This window comes from Orcinus orca, chromosome 7, assembly GCF_937001465.1.
Source record: "Orcinus orca chromosome 7, mOrcOrc1.1, whole genome shotgun sequence".
NCBI classification, from domain to species: Eukaryota; Metazoa; Chordata; class Mammalia; order Artiodactyla; family Delphinidae; genus Orcinus; species Orcinus orca.
The window spans coordinates 52,874,722-52,891,243 of record NC_064565.1 but is presented as its reverse complement, the minus strand read 5'-3'; the positions used below and the strand labels follow the sequence as shown (position 1 = coordinate 52,891,243).

At 36.9% G+C, this 16,522-nt stretch overlaps 1 pseudogene; it reads left to right on the top strand.

Annotated features, from left to right (window-relative positions):
• Positions 1-10,207, top strand: part of LOC101273920 (GTP-binding protein Di-Ras3-like) — a 36,875-nt pseudogene extending 26,668 nt beyond the window's left edge.
• The last annotated feature ends 6,315 nt before the right edge of the window (positions 10,208-16,522 follow it).

Sequence of the window (16,522 nt, the reverse complement as noted above, 5' to 3'; positions counted from 1 at the left end):
TACAAGCCGAAGAATGCCAAAGATCAGACCACCAGGAGCTAGGAAAGAGGCATAGAACAGAGTCTCCCTCACAGCCTTCAGAAGAAACCAGCTCTGCTGATTTACGCCTTAAGCTCAGACTTCCAGCCTCCAAAACTATGATACAATAAATTTCTGTTGTTTAAGACACCCACTTTGTGGTACTTTGTTACAGCAACCCTATCAAACTAATACAGAAACTACAGACACAGTTGACTTTACCACTGTACCTTGTACTTTTCCACCTCTCTGCATAGTGAGGGGCTTCGGACCAACTCTCTTTAGAAATAAGTATAATGAAAACACTCCATAACCTACCACCATGGAGCTGAATAGCTGGGTGGACAAAACACTGGATCAAAGAACAGACAGAGCTACCATCAAGTTTTCTTTCCCCCTATTTCTGGCCACATTAATTTGGATATATTTTGACTTCACCATGTTGATTTTTCATCTGTAGAATGAGACAGCAATACACAGTATTATTATGAAGTTGAATAGGTAAGGGAAGAGTCTGGGCTCTGGCAGAGCTAGGTTCCTAGTCAGCTCCCCTATTCACTGCAGGTATAGTCTCAGGAAAGTCTTGAGGTGGTCTTCTGTTAATTTCTGTAACAGAATTCAGTCCCCTGACTGTAGGTCTGGGCACTAGACCCAGGCTGAACCAGTAGGATAACATCATCCTAGCCACAGCAGTTCGTTCACTGATGGGCATGAGACCCAAGTCAGGCCAATAAGTAACAGTATATATGGAGTAATTATTAGAGGGAGGGTTTCTTTTGTCACACTACCTTAATTGGGAAAAGCAGCAAAACCACCTCCTGACGATTGGACCTTGAGCAAGTTCCCTGACCTCTCTAAGCCTGTTTTCTTTTTTGTTAAAAATTAATGGAGATAAAAATAACTTGCTCTTAGGAGTTTTGTAGAGTGTAAAGTTCTTAGCACAGTGCCTGAAATAAACTACTATTACTTATAGTATCATTCTGTGTCCTTCCAAAGTTGCTCATGTTGGAGACGGCAGTGAAAAGCTTCTTCTTTCTCTCAGGTTAGAGAACTATTAAGATGTGACTCCAGAGACGCCAGTGACCACTATACTAGCACCCAGAGAGGAGCAGAAACAGAAGGAATAGGAGACATCTGAGGAGAGGATTCTAGCAGTGGCCCATCCTCCATTCCAGTCCCTAAGGTCCTCTTGTTTCAAATCTGTGAGCTATTCCGGTGTCTGCCAATAACTCTCTAAGTTGATAACGTGTGCATATAATCAGCTCATGATATTGGCCACTGTATACCAAAAAGTCACCTGGGGCTTGAAATTCTGATCACACTACTTTCTGGGCAGTGAGTTTTGGTAGATTACCTTATGATGCTAAATTCAATTTTTCTTCTAGGTCAGCATATTTATTCTCAGTCTTCCTGCGGCCATGAGTAGGAAAATACAAAAATGGGTTATAAGCCTCATCCAAGAAACATTACCCTATTGCTAGCCAACCTTTCTGCACTGCTCCCAGAAAGCATCCAAGAGCATTGAGTGAGGTGTGTTTCAAGTGGGGGGAAAAAAATCGTTGAGTAAAGAAAGAACTTCACTGAATGGAAATCCTACTCCATGTTTTGGGTTGAAATAGAATGAAAGGTGTCAATAATAATCTTCTTTTCTTATTAAACCTAGAACTTGCTCAACATTTCCTTGATGGCATCTAAAGATTACCATCTAAGTGTACAGCTCAGTGACTGTCAAAGGAAAAAATTACTTTAAAAATGGAAAGTTATTAACATATTCTGAAGAAGACACTGTCTGGCAAAGAGCTCAGGCCATCACTTTTGTCCTGGTTTTCAAATGGTTAGTGTGAACACGAATTCCCCCCAATTTTTTTTCCTCTCAGGTAATTTAGTACATTACCCTGCCCTTTGCTCTTATTTTTTCCTTTTGAATTTAAAAATATTTTTAGTATTTGAATTAAGTTCAGTGTCAACAGTGGAAGTCGAATTTAGTTCATTATTGCTATTTTTAAAAGCATTATAAAATCTATTTGACTTTATAAATTTAAAAAGTAGTATGGATAGTTAAAAAAGCTGAAAATAAAAGTTTACATTAATCTCTATGCTCAGAAAAGCACTTAGAAAAGCAGTGTAATGATTAATGTTATTTGAAATATGTAGGATATTTAATGTAATGTAAAAATTTCCAAACAAAGAAATATTGCCTCAAAACATTTATTAAATGTAGGGTGGAGTTATGTAAGTCTTGAGCAGAATGAGTTAAACTCTCTTACTGTAATTTCCAATTTGCAATTACAGTACTGAAAGAGACACTATATATTTTAAACTTAACGAAACAATAAATTAATTAAAAGAGAGAAGTTGACAAAAATTACAACTTTAGCCACAAAGGACAATGGTTAGGATAAAAAGAACAATAAAGGCTGAGAGTACCTACACATATATAACTAAATGAGCCCAGAGAATATGACAAAATATCAGGAAATTCTCTTTAATTCTTGTTCATCCTACTTATCTTCAAAATCATGTGTCTGATATAAACTCAGTTGTTCACATTTTAAGTGTTTTGGAGACATGAAATTGACAAGAACATTTTGCAAAAATAAAAACTTAAGAAACCTTATGTTTGCAGCTCCACAACATTGTAAACAGACAGGGGACAGGCAGCTTAGTTAAAACTCTTTATAACAATTAAAAACTGAATCAGCTCACACCCAACTTTCTCAGCTCTAGAACCACAGAAATCCCAAAGGTAAAACCTAACAAGAACTTAAAACTCTTAAGTAAATTTGAACATACTGGAAAGAAATATAAGTGCTATTTAAAACAATAATGGTTTTCCAGCGGGGGAGAGTTCTATTAAATACAAGATCTTCTGATCTTACAGAGCATATTAATGAATTGGGTTATGCAGTGGTCAGAATGGAAATAACCACTGGAGATTGTTTAGTTGCTGTGCATAGTGAGATAAATTTGGTGCTTGAGGGAAGTAGATGAGGAAGAAAGATGAGAGGAAGAATGAAGACAGACTAACCAGTCAGTTCCCTCATGAGTGCCAGTCAGTGTGAATTATCACAGGACAAATTTCAGTCATAGAATGGCCTGAAGAACATAAAAGCCTAATATTCAATTGGAACTTCTTTACTTTGACCTATAAAGTGAATGTGGTTGTCAGAAAGCCTTGGGTACTTACACATAGGTCTTTCCAAAGGACTGCCTTGAGAAATTGTAGCTGACCATGTAAGTGAGCTAAGAAGTAGATCCCTCCCCGGTCATGCCTTCAGATGAGACCACAGCCCTGCTAACAGACTATAGATTCATTAGGGAGCTTGAGTCAGAAGCACCCAGCTAAGCTATGCCCACAGAAATTGAAAGATTTAAAAAATGGTGTTTTAAGTTGCTAAGTTTTGGAGAAATTTACTGCACCATGCACATATTAGCATGTGCATAGGTAACTCATACTCCAATAGGTAGTAAAAGAGAGATTTGGAGTGTCGGGAATTACTCAGAAGTCCTCCAATCACAGGCATCCTCAAAGTGCTAAATCCTCCATAAAACAATATATTGTATCTCTGGTCTTAAACCTATCTCTTTCGAGTTTCCAGGGTGACACACAATCACACCATTGATTAACTTCTTCAAAAATCTGGAAGTTGACACCTTCCAAAATTATTTGAAGCAGTTAGAAGGGTGAGACAAGGACAAGAAAGGAATAGCAGGAGTAGTAAGCAAAATCGTGATTAGTATGCACCAGACATTGTTCTTAGTGCTTTACATATTAATACATTTAATCCCCACAAGAACCACAGAGTAGGTGCTTTTATAACCCTCATTTTACAGATGTGAAAACTGAGGCAACAGAAAATCAACAAATTTGCCAAGGTTATACAATTAGTAAGTGGTGGAGCTAAGACCAGAGATTGGGCTGGTTAGCTCAATATGCTTAATCCCTATATTGTACAATTTTCTTTTTAGCAAGTAATTGCATCCCTTCCCACAATGATAATTAAATGGATAGGGTAGGGACCCCTTTCTCAGTAAAGTTAGTACTTAGAAGAAAGAGGGATGTGGTATTAACTCCTCTGCACGTCTTGCCTTTTTTGCCTTTAAATCATCTTAGAAAAGGAAAAGCAAGGAGATGGAGAGATACAGTCCCACTCATCCCAGTAACAGAGTGGTCACTTACATAAGGTGGGTGTTCTACAGTGAGGGTTTCTTCATTCAATGTTCACATGAGAAGTTACATTTTCTTCAAGAAGATAAAAGGAATGTGGTGCTCCTGTTTAATCTTTTGTTCCCATGGTTATATTTAAGAATATTTTACAGTTCGTGCTACTACTTACCTACTTACTAAAAATATATCTTTAATTAAATTCTTTCTTATGGGATGGTGGTATCCTTCCTTGGTTTTGTGTGAATGATCAGTCTATTCCATTTTTCTGCCAAATGCATGAGAAATTCTTTGCTGCTATTGTTTAAAAGGAGAATCAGGCACATCAGAGATGGGAGAAGTAGAAAGACTCATGATATTTTGCTAATTAGTACAGACAACTATATGGATACAAAAAAATTAAAACAAAAAACACCTGAAGTAACAGTATTTCTCACTTTGTCCAAAGAACATAATACTTCAAGGGCTTACAGTTAGTAAGAAACCTGACTTGTTGACAGCTGGAAATATCTGTGAATGTCATTCCTATATTCTTTCTACTGCTTAGATCGTGTTTTTTTAACACTTAAATGTCAACAAGTTTGATTCTGTGTAAATAGGTTACCTCCACATCAGCCAGTGACAGCAAAACCTCAAGATGTTAGAAGAAAGAGACAAAAGTTGGAAGGTTTTTCATGTTTTTGTCAAAAGCTCATTTATTCATTGTTCATTGCTAATAACTCATAACAAATATCTCATAAATGTTGGAAGGATTAGTAAGATGCCTCGTAATTACTTTTACCCCAGTGATAAATGATCTACTAATAACATGGAGCCTCCCATATAATAGCCCTCAGACTCCATGATGTGAATTGGTCTTAGAAATGAGACTGGTGTATAATGAGGTCCTTCTGTTTAAATCTTATTGGAGAAACTAAAGCCATGGACATATCTCAGGTTGAACTCCAACTTTTAACAAACTACATTATAAGGAGATGACACAATACAGTAGCATTACCTGCACAACTATTAGCACTGTTACCAAAAACAGCAATAGCACTATGATGTTTGAAACATTTTAGCTTCACTGCATTTTTAAGAGAAATCTGAATCAGCATTGGAATAATATCTCCAGTATGAATAGAGGAGCTAGAAGCAGAATCAAGGTCTACTGTGAACCACAGCAGTTCTTTGGCCCCTGGAGAAGATTCCTTTCCATGCCATAGCACTAGATATGTACATAGAAGAAAAAGCATGGATTGTACATAGACATGAGAAAGGAACAGAAAAGTAGAGCCAAGGTACTGATGCAGGTCAAGGCCATTAAGCGTTTTAAGATGTCTTAAAAGAAGAGCTTGCTAACAAAATTCTCTATGCTAAACCTTTCTTTCTTTGTTCATCTTGTCATATTTACTTTTCTCCTCTGTCACCTTTATTTATACATGATCCAATGGCTTATCAATGGATTTATCACATTAAATTGTTGACTTAAAGGTTTACTAATGTCTTCCAATTCACTTTTTTCTTTTCCTGATGTGTCTGAAAGCAGCATTTTTAGCAAATAATGTAATTTTTCAACATAGGAATGTATTCATGCATAGTTGTTCCTTTGTGGCTGGCTGGAGGAATGAATATCCACAGGCAGATAGAGCCAAATAAGTAAAGTGGTTTACCAAAGTAGAAAGTTGATTGTCAGAAACACAAATAAACATTTCCATTATCAATCGGAAGAATAACTATCTAGATATCTACATTTCTTGACAGAGCTTGTCAAGAGAGCTCAGTGGACATTCCAGGTTTGGTTTACTGTGGAGTATTTTTTTTTAGTTTTATTGAGGTAAAACTGATAAATAAAATTGCAATTGCAATATCTTCAAAGTGTGTAATGTGACTATTTGATATATGTATACACTGTGAAAGAAATCCCATAAAAACTTAATATATCCATCGCCTCACATATCTACTTATCTGGGGTTTTTTTTTTTTTTTTGGTGAGAAAACGTAAATTCTTCTTTCAGGGAATTTCAATTATACAATACAGTGCTATCAATGATAATCACCATGTTATACATTAGATTCTCAGGCCTTATTCATCTTATAACTGAGAGTTTGTATCTTTTACCAACCACTCCACCTTCCCCGCACTGCTCCCAGCCCCTGGCAACCATTATTCTGCTCTTTGTTTCTATGAGTTTGTCCCTTCCTTCCCTCCTTCCTTCCTTCCTTGCTTCCTTCCTTCCTCTCTTCCTCCCTCCCTCCCTTCCTTTTTCTTTCATTCTTTCTTTCTGTCTTCTCACTCTCTCTTTTAGATTCCCCATATAAGTGATAGAATGAAGTATTTGTCTTTCTCTGTCTGGCTTATTTCAATTAGCATGATATCCTCCAGGTTTACTTCATCCATGCTATCACAAATAACAGGATTGCCTCCTTTTATAAAGCTGAATAATATTCTATTATATATATATAATGGCATCTATATTTTCTTTATTCATCTGTCAATAGCTTAGGTTGTTTCAAAACCTTGGATATAGTGAATAATGCTGCAATGAACATAGGAGTAAAGATACCTCTTCAGATAATTATTTTATTTCCTTTGGATATATACCCAGAAGTGGGATTGCTGGATCATATGGTAGTTCTGACTTTAATTTCTTGAGGAACTTCCATTCTGTTTTCCATAGTGGCTGCACCAATTTACATTCCCACTAACAGGGCACAGGGTTCCCTCTTCTCCATATCCTCACCAGCATGTGTTATCTCTTGTCATTTTGATAATACACATCCTAACAGGTGTGAGGTGATATCTCACTGTAGTTTTTATTTGCATTTCCCTGATGGTTAGTGATGTTGAGCACCAGCTGCCCATTTGCTTTTTGTTTTGTTTTTGGATCAAACCATTTTATTAAGGGGCTTGGGGGGTGGGGGACAAAGGGCTGGGAGGACAAAGGGATCTGATGTCCTCCGCTGGGCCAGGATCTCCCGAGCTTCAAAGTCACCAAAAATCCTGTTGGCCATTTGTATGTCTTCTTTGGAAAACTGCCTAATTTAAGTCCTTTGCCCACTTCTAAACTGAGTTGTTTGTTTTTTGCTACTGAGTTGTATGAATTCCTTGTATAATTTGAAATATTAATCCCTTATCAGATTTGTGGTTTGCAAATATTTTTTCTCTTTCCATAGGTTGCCTTTTCATTTTGTTAACGGTTTCCTTTGCTGTACAGAAGCATTTTGGTTGGTATAGTACTACTTGTTTATTTTTGCTTTTGTTGCCTTTGTTTTTGCTGTCAGATCCAAAAAGTCACTGCCAAGACTAATGTCAAGGAGGTTTTTCCCTATGTTTTTTCTTAGGAGTTTTATGGTTTTTGGTCTCATGTCCAAGTCTTTAATCCATTTTGACTTGATTTTTGTATATGATGTAAGGTCCAGTTTCATTCTTTTACATGTGAATATCCAGTTTTCCCAACACCATTTAATGAAGAGATTATCCTTTTCCCATTTTATATTCTTGGTGCTTTTGTTGAAAATTAATTGACCATAAATGTGTGAGTTTATTTCTGGGCTCTCTATTCTGTTCCATTGATTTATGTGTGATTTATGTTTTTATTCCAACATCATACTGTTCTGACTACCAAAGCTTTGTAATGTGGTTTGAAATCAGGAAGTGTGATGCCTACAGCTTTGTTCTTCCTTCTCAAGATTGTTTTGGCTATTGGGGGTCTTTTCTGATTCCATATGAGTTTTACACTCTGGAGTATTAAATTATGATCCAGGAAAGTAGGTTGCTCATGTGAGGAGTCCAACATATACTGCATGACATTTTCAATGCATTTTTCTAACCAAGATTTCCAGATACTTGTGCCTGACCTTGCTAAGAAATAAGAACTCCATATCATGACCACATTCTCACCACTTTCTGATTTTCTCTTTCTTATTAGAGTTGACTGCAAAACTACCCCCTTAAAATACCCTTTACTGGACATATTTTGTAGGGATAAATGTCAGAGTTCTTCCAGTTTTGGTGCTGCCCACCATCCTACAATTCCCCAACTCCATCAGCACCTCTATCCTGTCTCAACACAGCAAAAATAGGTATAATTAGTATCTAGCATCATAGAATCACCAATTAACATGTGTTAAATCTGCTGCTTCCCATCATCTATCTTGGAATATTTCTTGACAGTGAGAAGCATTTAGACCAAAGAAAAGTGAGAAAGAATTACATCCTTGCATATTTGATTGAAATATGATTTCCTTAATTGTATAGCAAGATATAAAATATGTGTAAATAAATATATTTTATAATTTGATTTTACCACTAAAATTATTTTGGTGGACAGCACAAGACAGATCTTAGATTGCTAATGACCAATGAATGGGATGACCAATGAATGAGATGACCAATGAAATTTGGAGGTGACATCCCTTTGGACATTTTGTTATGTGAAATAATAAATGTTCTTGTTGATTAGGCCACTTTCAGTTCTCTTTTCTGTTACTTTAAGCTGAAAACATCCTAGAAAATGTAGAGATATTGTCTTATACATGCCTTTTTATAGTGATTGAATTAACTGAATAAATGGGGAAGACAGAGGTGGGGAACTAGGAAAGGCATCAGGAATCTCTGTGAAAAGGACTACATAGGGGAATTTTGAGAACTGCTGATCGTAATAATATCCAGCTTCATAATTTGGCCTAGGATTAGTTTTATTATAAATTTCTGATTCTACAGTGAATTAATGGATGTTAATGGATTGCAAACATCTGTTCCTTCAACAAGTGATATTTTATCCTTTTTTTTCTTTAATTACTGTCCATCTACAAAGTTAACTTTTCCTTTCATTTGACTGACTTTCCCTTTGTATATCATGGGCAGTCAGTCTTTTTTTTTCCTGTTTTTTTTCCCTGTAGGAGTGATTTCTTGGACCATTGTCCTGGCTCCTCTTTTCCTAACCTCCCCAGAATTGTGTTGCTATCTACCTTAGATCTTATAACAACAACAACAACAACAACAAAACTGAAGCTAAAGAGTTCTTTAGGCAAATGAGACTATTCAAAAGAGTCTATAATATGAATGGCATGTCCATCCCCCGCCTCATTTGTTAATATGTGTTGGGCTCAAATGTTCAAATTTGCCAGGTCAGTGTTCCAAACGCTGATTGTTTCAGGCGCTGGGATGCAGCCACAAGGCGGGCGCAATGCACACCACCGACACCACCGGCGACCGCCGCTACCAGGCGACTTGCCATTGCCAGGGTCACGCCTTCATCCTGGTCTACTCCGTCACCAAAAAGCAAACCCTGGAGGAGCTGAAGCCCCTCTATGAGCTAATCCGTCAACTCAAAGGCAACAGCCCGCAAAAGTGCGCCATCATCCTGGCGGGCAACAAGTGCGATGAGAGCCACCGGGAGGTGAGCGAGAAGGAAGGTGCTGCCTACGTGTCGGAGTGGAATTGTGCCTTCTTGGAGACCTCCGCCAAGATGAATATCAATGTGCAGGCGCTGTTCTAGATGCTGATAAACTTCGAGAAGAAGCCCGCCGCTGCCACCGGTGCCCAGCCTCCCTAAAAGAAATCCCAGATCCCCAAGACCACGGAGAAGCTGGTGGTCAAGTGATCATCATGTGAACCCTGAGCCTTAAGGAGCCCGACCCGCTTCTCCTTCAGGGTGCCGAAAACATGGACAGACCCCATTGTGCTGTGTCACCTGTACATGACTGACTTTTGTGCTGTCCTTTGGGTTGTAACAATTAGATGTCAATAAATGTCCCTTGTGAGTTAGTAACTTTTCTTTTTCCCAGGCAAGAGGACTCGAATTGTTAAAATATGGACATTGGAGGAGGAGAGGAAAAGGAACAGGATGCATTTTAAAGGATGGGACTTGGACGGACTTTAGAGATTAATGTTTAAAAAAGAGAATGGAAATAGCAAAATGAATTGAAAGATGTCACTGCCCTTCTTGTAATCCTAATATTGTGTATTATTCTTAAACATTTCAAGTCCTGTAAATGTCTGATCACATCTTCCCATTGTGTATTTAATTGTTAAGAGACATGTTTTTGCAACAAAAGCTCTGACAGCTGACTGTGAGACAGAGATACTAAACATGATAAGTAAATGAATGTTCTATAGCTGAGCATTGAGGGTGGGAGCAGAGAAAATTGTGAAAGTAGAACTTGCTTACTAAATATATGCCAATTGTTTCCTAAGTCATTTAAAAATGTTTAAGTATTCTACACTGCAGTTTTAAAAAATTGTAACAGTTCCGTGACTTAATAAAGCTTTTCCTGCATGCAAAAATAAATAAATAAATAAATACACACAGAACTGATCTTACTTACATGACATATATTACAGATGGCAAACAAAATGGTTTAAGGTTAATAATAACCAGCTCAAACATAGAAAGAGCCCATTTTGGGATTCAAATATCTGACCTGTCCATCTACAAAGTTAACTTTTCCTTTCATTTGACTGACTTTCCCTTTGTATATCATGGGCAGTCAGTCTTTTTTTTTCCTGTTTTTTTTCCCTGTAGGAGTGATTTCTTGGACCATTGTCCTGGCTCCTCTTTTCCTAACCTCCCCAGAATTGTGTTGCTATCTACCTTAGATCTTATAACAACAACAACAACAACAAAACTGAAGCTAAAGAGTTCTTTAGGCAAATGAGACTATTCAAAAGAGTCTATAATATGAATGGCATGTCCATCCCCCGCCTCATTTGTTAATATGTGTTGGGCTCAAATGTTCAAATTTGCCAGGTCAGTGTTCCAAACGCTGATTGGAAATATCTAATGTGCATTGTATGCAATAAAGTCACACTTCAATTTCAGCACAGGTTTTACGTTTTTGTTCCTGCTCATAATCTAAATAAACTTAGCGTTTCTCAGCTTAAATTTATTTCAGGCATGCTTTCTCCAAAGGATTTAAAATTTTAAATGCCTCCATGGCAGAATGGGAATGTTTATCCATTTGAGATGCTTAGAAATATAAGGAGTAATCATCTTTCTTTTCTCTGCAATACAGTTTTTGAATAACACAGATCATTTTGAAGTATATTTAACAAGTAGCTTGTTTCAGCTTCGATATTAGCTTGATTTACCATCTGCAAAATTACAAATAACATGACGCATTTATTACCCATAAAAGCTATTAGCAGGTCATTTTGTTCAGTTCATCATATGTGTCTTGAGACACAATCTGGCGTCTAACAGATTTTCATACATTGATGTCGCAGAGAATCAGACTGTTCTTTAATTGATTGTTTCTTGCTAGACTCCTTTTGATTAAAACAGGTTATGCTATTTGCTTATAGTTCCACATTTCTCCACTTCAAAGTCTGGCTTTTAGTTCCACATTTCTCCACTTCAAAGTCTGGCCATAGAAAGCAGAAATTATTCTCATTTCTCTGAATTCTTTTAATTTAAAGTGAATGTATATATTTAAAAGTCTGCCATAATCAAGGGCTTTAAAAATGCCTTCAGTTTTTTCAATCTATGACTCCCTCAACAAGAATACAATCCTCACCATGTCTTTACAAAATGGATTGATCTTTTCCTGCCAAGTCATCGAATTTTGAACCTAGAACCTAAAGTGAGTACAGATCACAGGGACCAAAGGGAAAAGGAAGGGCTCCCTCAAAGCACTCTCTTTCCCTCACAGTTTGCACAGACCCAGACAAGCAAAACTGAATCGTGGTGATAGTGCTGTATTCTTCTCCAGAGGGAAAAGAAAGTAAGAGTCTTTTGCTAAACTGGTTTCAGAAGGCCTATCTCATATTGTTCATTTAAGCAAAGAGATTGGTAACCTCCTGAGACATCCCCTTCCTCCTCCCTCCCCCCCACCAAAAAAAAGGAAAACTCCAAAAGCTATGTGAACTCTGGAGGGATAAGGTCGGTGGTCCTGTCTCAGGCCTTCTACCCACATTCCCTGCGCAGTTAACACCATAAAAATAAAAGGGCTGCAATCAGATCAGCACTCATCAATAGGAATGAGTAGCAGCTCGCAGGCTCAAAACAAGAGCCTAATTCAGCATTCAAAAGGTTTTTGTTTGCCTAATGTCAGAAACAAACATAAAACTTTCTATCATGTGACATCCATGACACTAAGAGAGAGCAGTCACCCTTCCCTTAGGCTTCTGTCTTCCACAGACAAAAGCCATCAATAGCTCCTTTGTGTTCTACCTCAGCTTTCTGTCTTCACTGAGTCAGCCAATCATTCCCAACAGTCATCTGCTCTTTCCAGGTGAAATTCCCAAGTTCCCAGTCACAAAATCCCATGTCCCAAGGATGCACTAGTTGGCATAATAATATCCTAGCCAATAGTATTCTTAGCGGATCAAAAATTTTATTAGGATACAGGAATAATTCTAATTCTTGTTTGAAAATTTTCTAGTGCTTTACTTGTTGTTTATACAACTTTTGTGAAACATTTGCTATTTTAAATTATTTGGGGCAACCAGAAACATGTAAGTATACCAAACTTATTTTGTCATTTTTAGCCCCAATTAACTCCTTAAAATTTACACTAGATTTATACAAGGCATAGCTGCCTGGGGATTCTAAAAGATTTTTAATGATTTAAACTTGAAAGCCACTATTCAGAGCCAGTGATGCACTGAGGAAAATTATGTAAGTTATGTCTTTAGAAATTACTTTTACTCTAGAATTTATTTAAAATCGAGTTGTGCTGATCATTTAAAATATTGTACTAAATTTAATAGAAAATCTCTTGGTGGATGCTTAGTGTAGATTGAAAAGCTTAAATGGCTTAAAAATAGCTTTGAAACATTATGTAGACACGTGAGGCAGTTATCATGTTTAAATGATGGGAGTTTAATGGTCTTCTCATACATTAACCCTACACTCTGATGGTGAGAAATGCCTGCATCTTACTCTAGAAATGGATAAAAATAAACATTTAAATTTAGTAAATCTGATGATTTAGTTAGCATCTCCTTACCTATTTGTAATATTTTTGAAATTCAATGAGGTAAATTTTTATGGCTAAGAGATCATTAGCTACAACGGAACCTTCAAATATATAATAAATAGTATGCACTTGGGACAACTTACTGAAGTATAGTTCTGTCTCCTTTCATGATATGCCCCAGTCTGTATAAGTATGAAACTAAAAAACAGCAACGCAACAACAACAATGCTATCTTGTTTGATGGAATACTTTTTAAAATTAACAAGTACTATTTGACTAAAATACTATTTGTTAGTCAACTCCTAAGGAATAAGTATATCCTATTCATGGAAATATACCTATGTCAAAGGCAATAGAAATGGCTAAAATGTACCATTATTTGATTTAGAATGTAAAATAAGTCACGTTTTTTCAGTGAATCTATTATGGAGAGGTATATTACAGGCACGTCGTTGGCTTCTAGAAAGAATTGTATGAAACAGTTTGTATTTAATACAAATGTGGGCAGCTAACTGAATGGGTTTAAAAAGAAATATATGTTTTTTAAATAGTAAGCTTCTCTAGATGAAAATATGAACCTTTGTCAGAATCCCTTTGAGAGAGAGAGGGGAAAAAATAAAAGGAACATTCTTTGAAGTACTCGTCAATGTTATCTGGTCTAATCCAAACTGTAAAGTTATAAAATCTGTAGATTTCATTCACCAGCTCTGTACCAGTCACTCACACTGATAAAAAGGATTGGCTAAATATACTAAAATAGTAGTTGTATCCTGAATTGTTCCCTCTGACATGTGAAGTAATAGATTCTTTTATTATTATTAATAACATCTTGAAAAGAATTTCTATGCAGGTACATTTAGAGATGATATGAAAGGTAATGCACTGTAATTTTACTTCATTCTAAGGCTTCTGTAGTGGTGTAAAGTGAGATCAAATAAGTTGCCTTAAATCCTAACTAATTTTACTTTGGATAGACCTCTATATCTAGCTTTGGTGGAATATTCTATCACAAATACTTCCTAGGGATTTTAACATTATTTGATAGAGTAGGTATTATTATTATTATTATTATTTTTGTGTGTGCTACACAGGCCTCTCACTGTTGTGGCCTCTCCCGTTGCGGAGCACAGGCTCCGGACGCGCAGGCTCAGCGGCCACGGCTCACGGGCCTAGTCACTCTGCGGCATGTGGGATCTTCCCAGACCAGGGCACGATCCCGTGTCCTCTGCATCGGCAGGCGAACTCTCAACCACTGCACCACCAGGGAAGCCCTAGAGTAGGTATTATTATTCCCATTTGTATATAAAGAAACTGAGGCTGGGGATGCTGGGGTTTTTCTCTTTTTTTCATTAAAAAAAAGAAAAAAGGCAAATCTCTTCCGTTTTACACTGGTTTGCTTTATGCTCATGGTGGGAATTAAAGTCTATTCCATTTTATGAACACAGGTGATTGCATAGTGGATGAGTAAAACTTAGCATGATTTCTTACTTCTCTTCTTCGTTTTTTGTTTTTGTTTTTAATTCCAGTAGCCATCTTTATTAAGTTACTTAATCAGTCTTTGGGTGTCTATGGACAAATCTCCATTAATATATAAACATGCCTTAGTGTCTTTCAAAAAACCACTAACCAACCAACATTGCTTCCTCTAATCCCCATCCCCGAAGCTATCTCTTTCCTTTGCTCCATAACATACAAGCTAATTGAAATTACTTCTCTTCTTTGGAAATGATGTTCTTTTAGGAGAAAACTGAGGCAGACATCCCTCTTCCTCTTAACTACTGCTTACATTACTTTTCCTTCAACTCTGTATTCTATGCTATGAAAGCATACCTTGGGAACACAAACGTTTCCTTGCCAACCATCATAACAGCATCTAGGGGTAAATCAGTCCAAATGGTGTCTCAATGGCCCAAGAAAGGTGCAATGAAAAAACAGTGAGCTGCGGATAAGAGGACATGGGGGCTGGTCTCCACCAGCAAGATTCTACGTAAATATAAGCCTGGGGTCTGCTTACTCATAATTGCATTATTAATTGAATGTTTTAATATATGACACACTCTTCTACAATCTTTGATTTCTTATTTAATTCTTACTACAAGCCTGTGAGACATATTATAATCCCCATCTTATAGATAATGAAATGAGGCCCAGAAGTTAAGAGGGTGAGAGCTGAGATTTGAATTGGTCTCTGGAGTCTTACTTTTGACCACTATGCCCATCCCCACATCCCCCCTCTATATAATAAAAGAGTTAAAGAGACATACGATCAAAGTTCCCTCTTTTTTGTACAGACTGATTAATTCTTTTTCCACTCTGAGTTAAACACCTACTTGTTCATCTAATCCTATCACTTTTTATTTACACACTTTGATTTGGCTTCCAGATAAGCAATCCACACTCGATCCAAGACATGAGATAGCTCTTTTGTTCTCTCTTACTGTTTCTCTCTATATATACAAATATAACCACTGCGAATAAGAATCAGCTGTATACACACACACACACACACACACACTCACAGTTGATTCTTATTATTCACAGTAGTTATGTTCATAAAGCCACTACAAAACTGAGTTAGCAAATACTGAATCATTGCTCCTAAGAGATATACAGGGCTAGGTTCCTGTGAGCCTCTGGTTGCAACATTTTTGTCAACAAATCAATACATAACCTTGTTTTATGTGTGTTACTCTTTAAAGATGCCTGATTTAATACAGATTGTTGACCCATTAACATTGAACTCACAACCTACAGCTTATAATTCATGCTTAAATGAAGCTTACCTCATTCATATTTTCTCTGTGAGCCACATCACCACCTTCTTGCTCTTAGGAACACTAGACAGCACTCCAGCGATATGCCTGTGGACCATTATAAATAGTTAAGCACCAACAAAAAGCACAAAAAGGCAAAAATACACCACTAAATATACCACAAACAGGACACTTGTTTACAGCTGAAACTGAAAGGCAGAACATCACCTTATTTAGCCTCTTTTAGGAATGTGTGTCCAGCAACTCAAATTTTTCACTGCTCTTCTTATGTATATGTTTGAGAATGATCATGACAGTGCCTAGAATATTGATTTTGAGGTCACAAATAAATTTTAGCAAGTAGGCAAATTCATAAATACAGAATCCACAAATAATGAGGATGGACTGTATGTATGTGTGTGTGTATCTCCTCAACTCTGATCTCTGTTTTTCTGCCTTTCTCTTTTCCCACTTCCCCACTGTCCTCTCTTTTACCTTCTCTAGATAAAAGTAAATAAGTAAATTTTTTTTTGAATTATTTTCCACCTTGTTTCTGCAATCCTTATTTTCTTCTGCTTTTCAGAAACTTTAGGGCTATTTTACACACACACACACACACCACACACACACACAGAGTCTTTGATTCCAAATCAGTTCAGCACACATCTATGTTGACAACAAT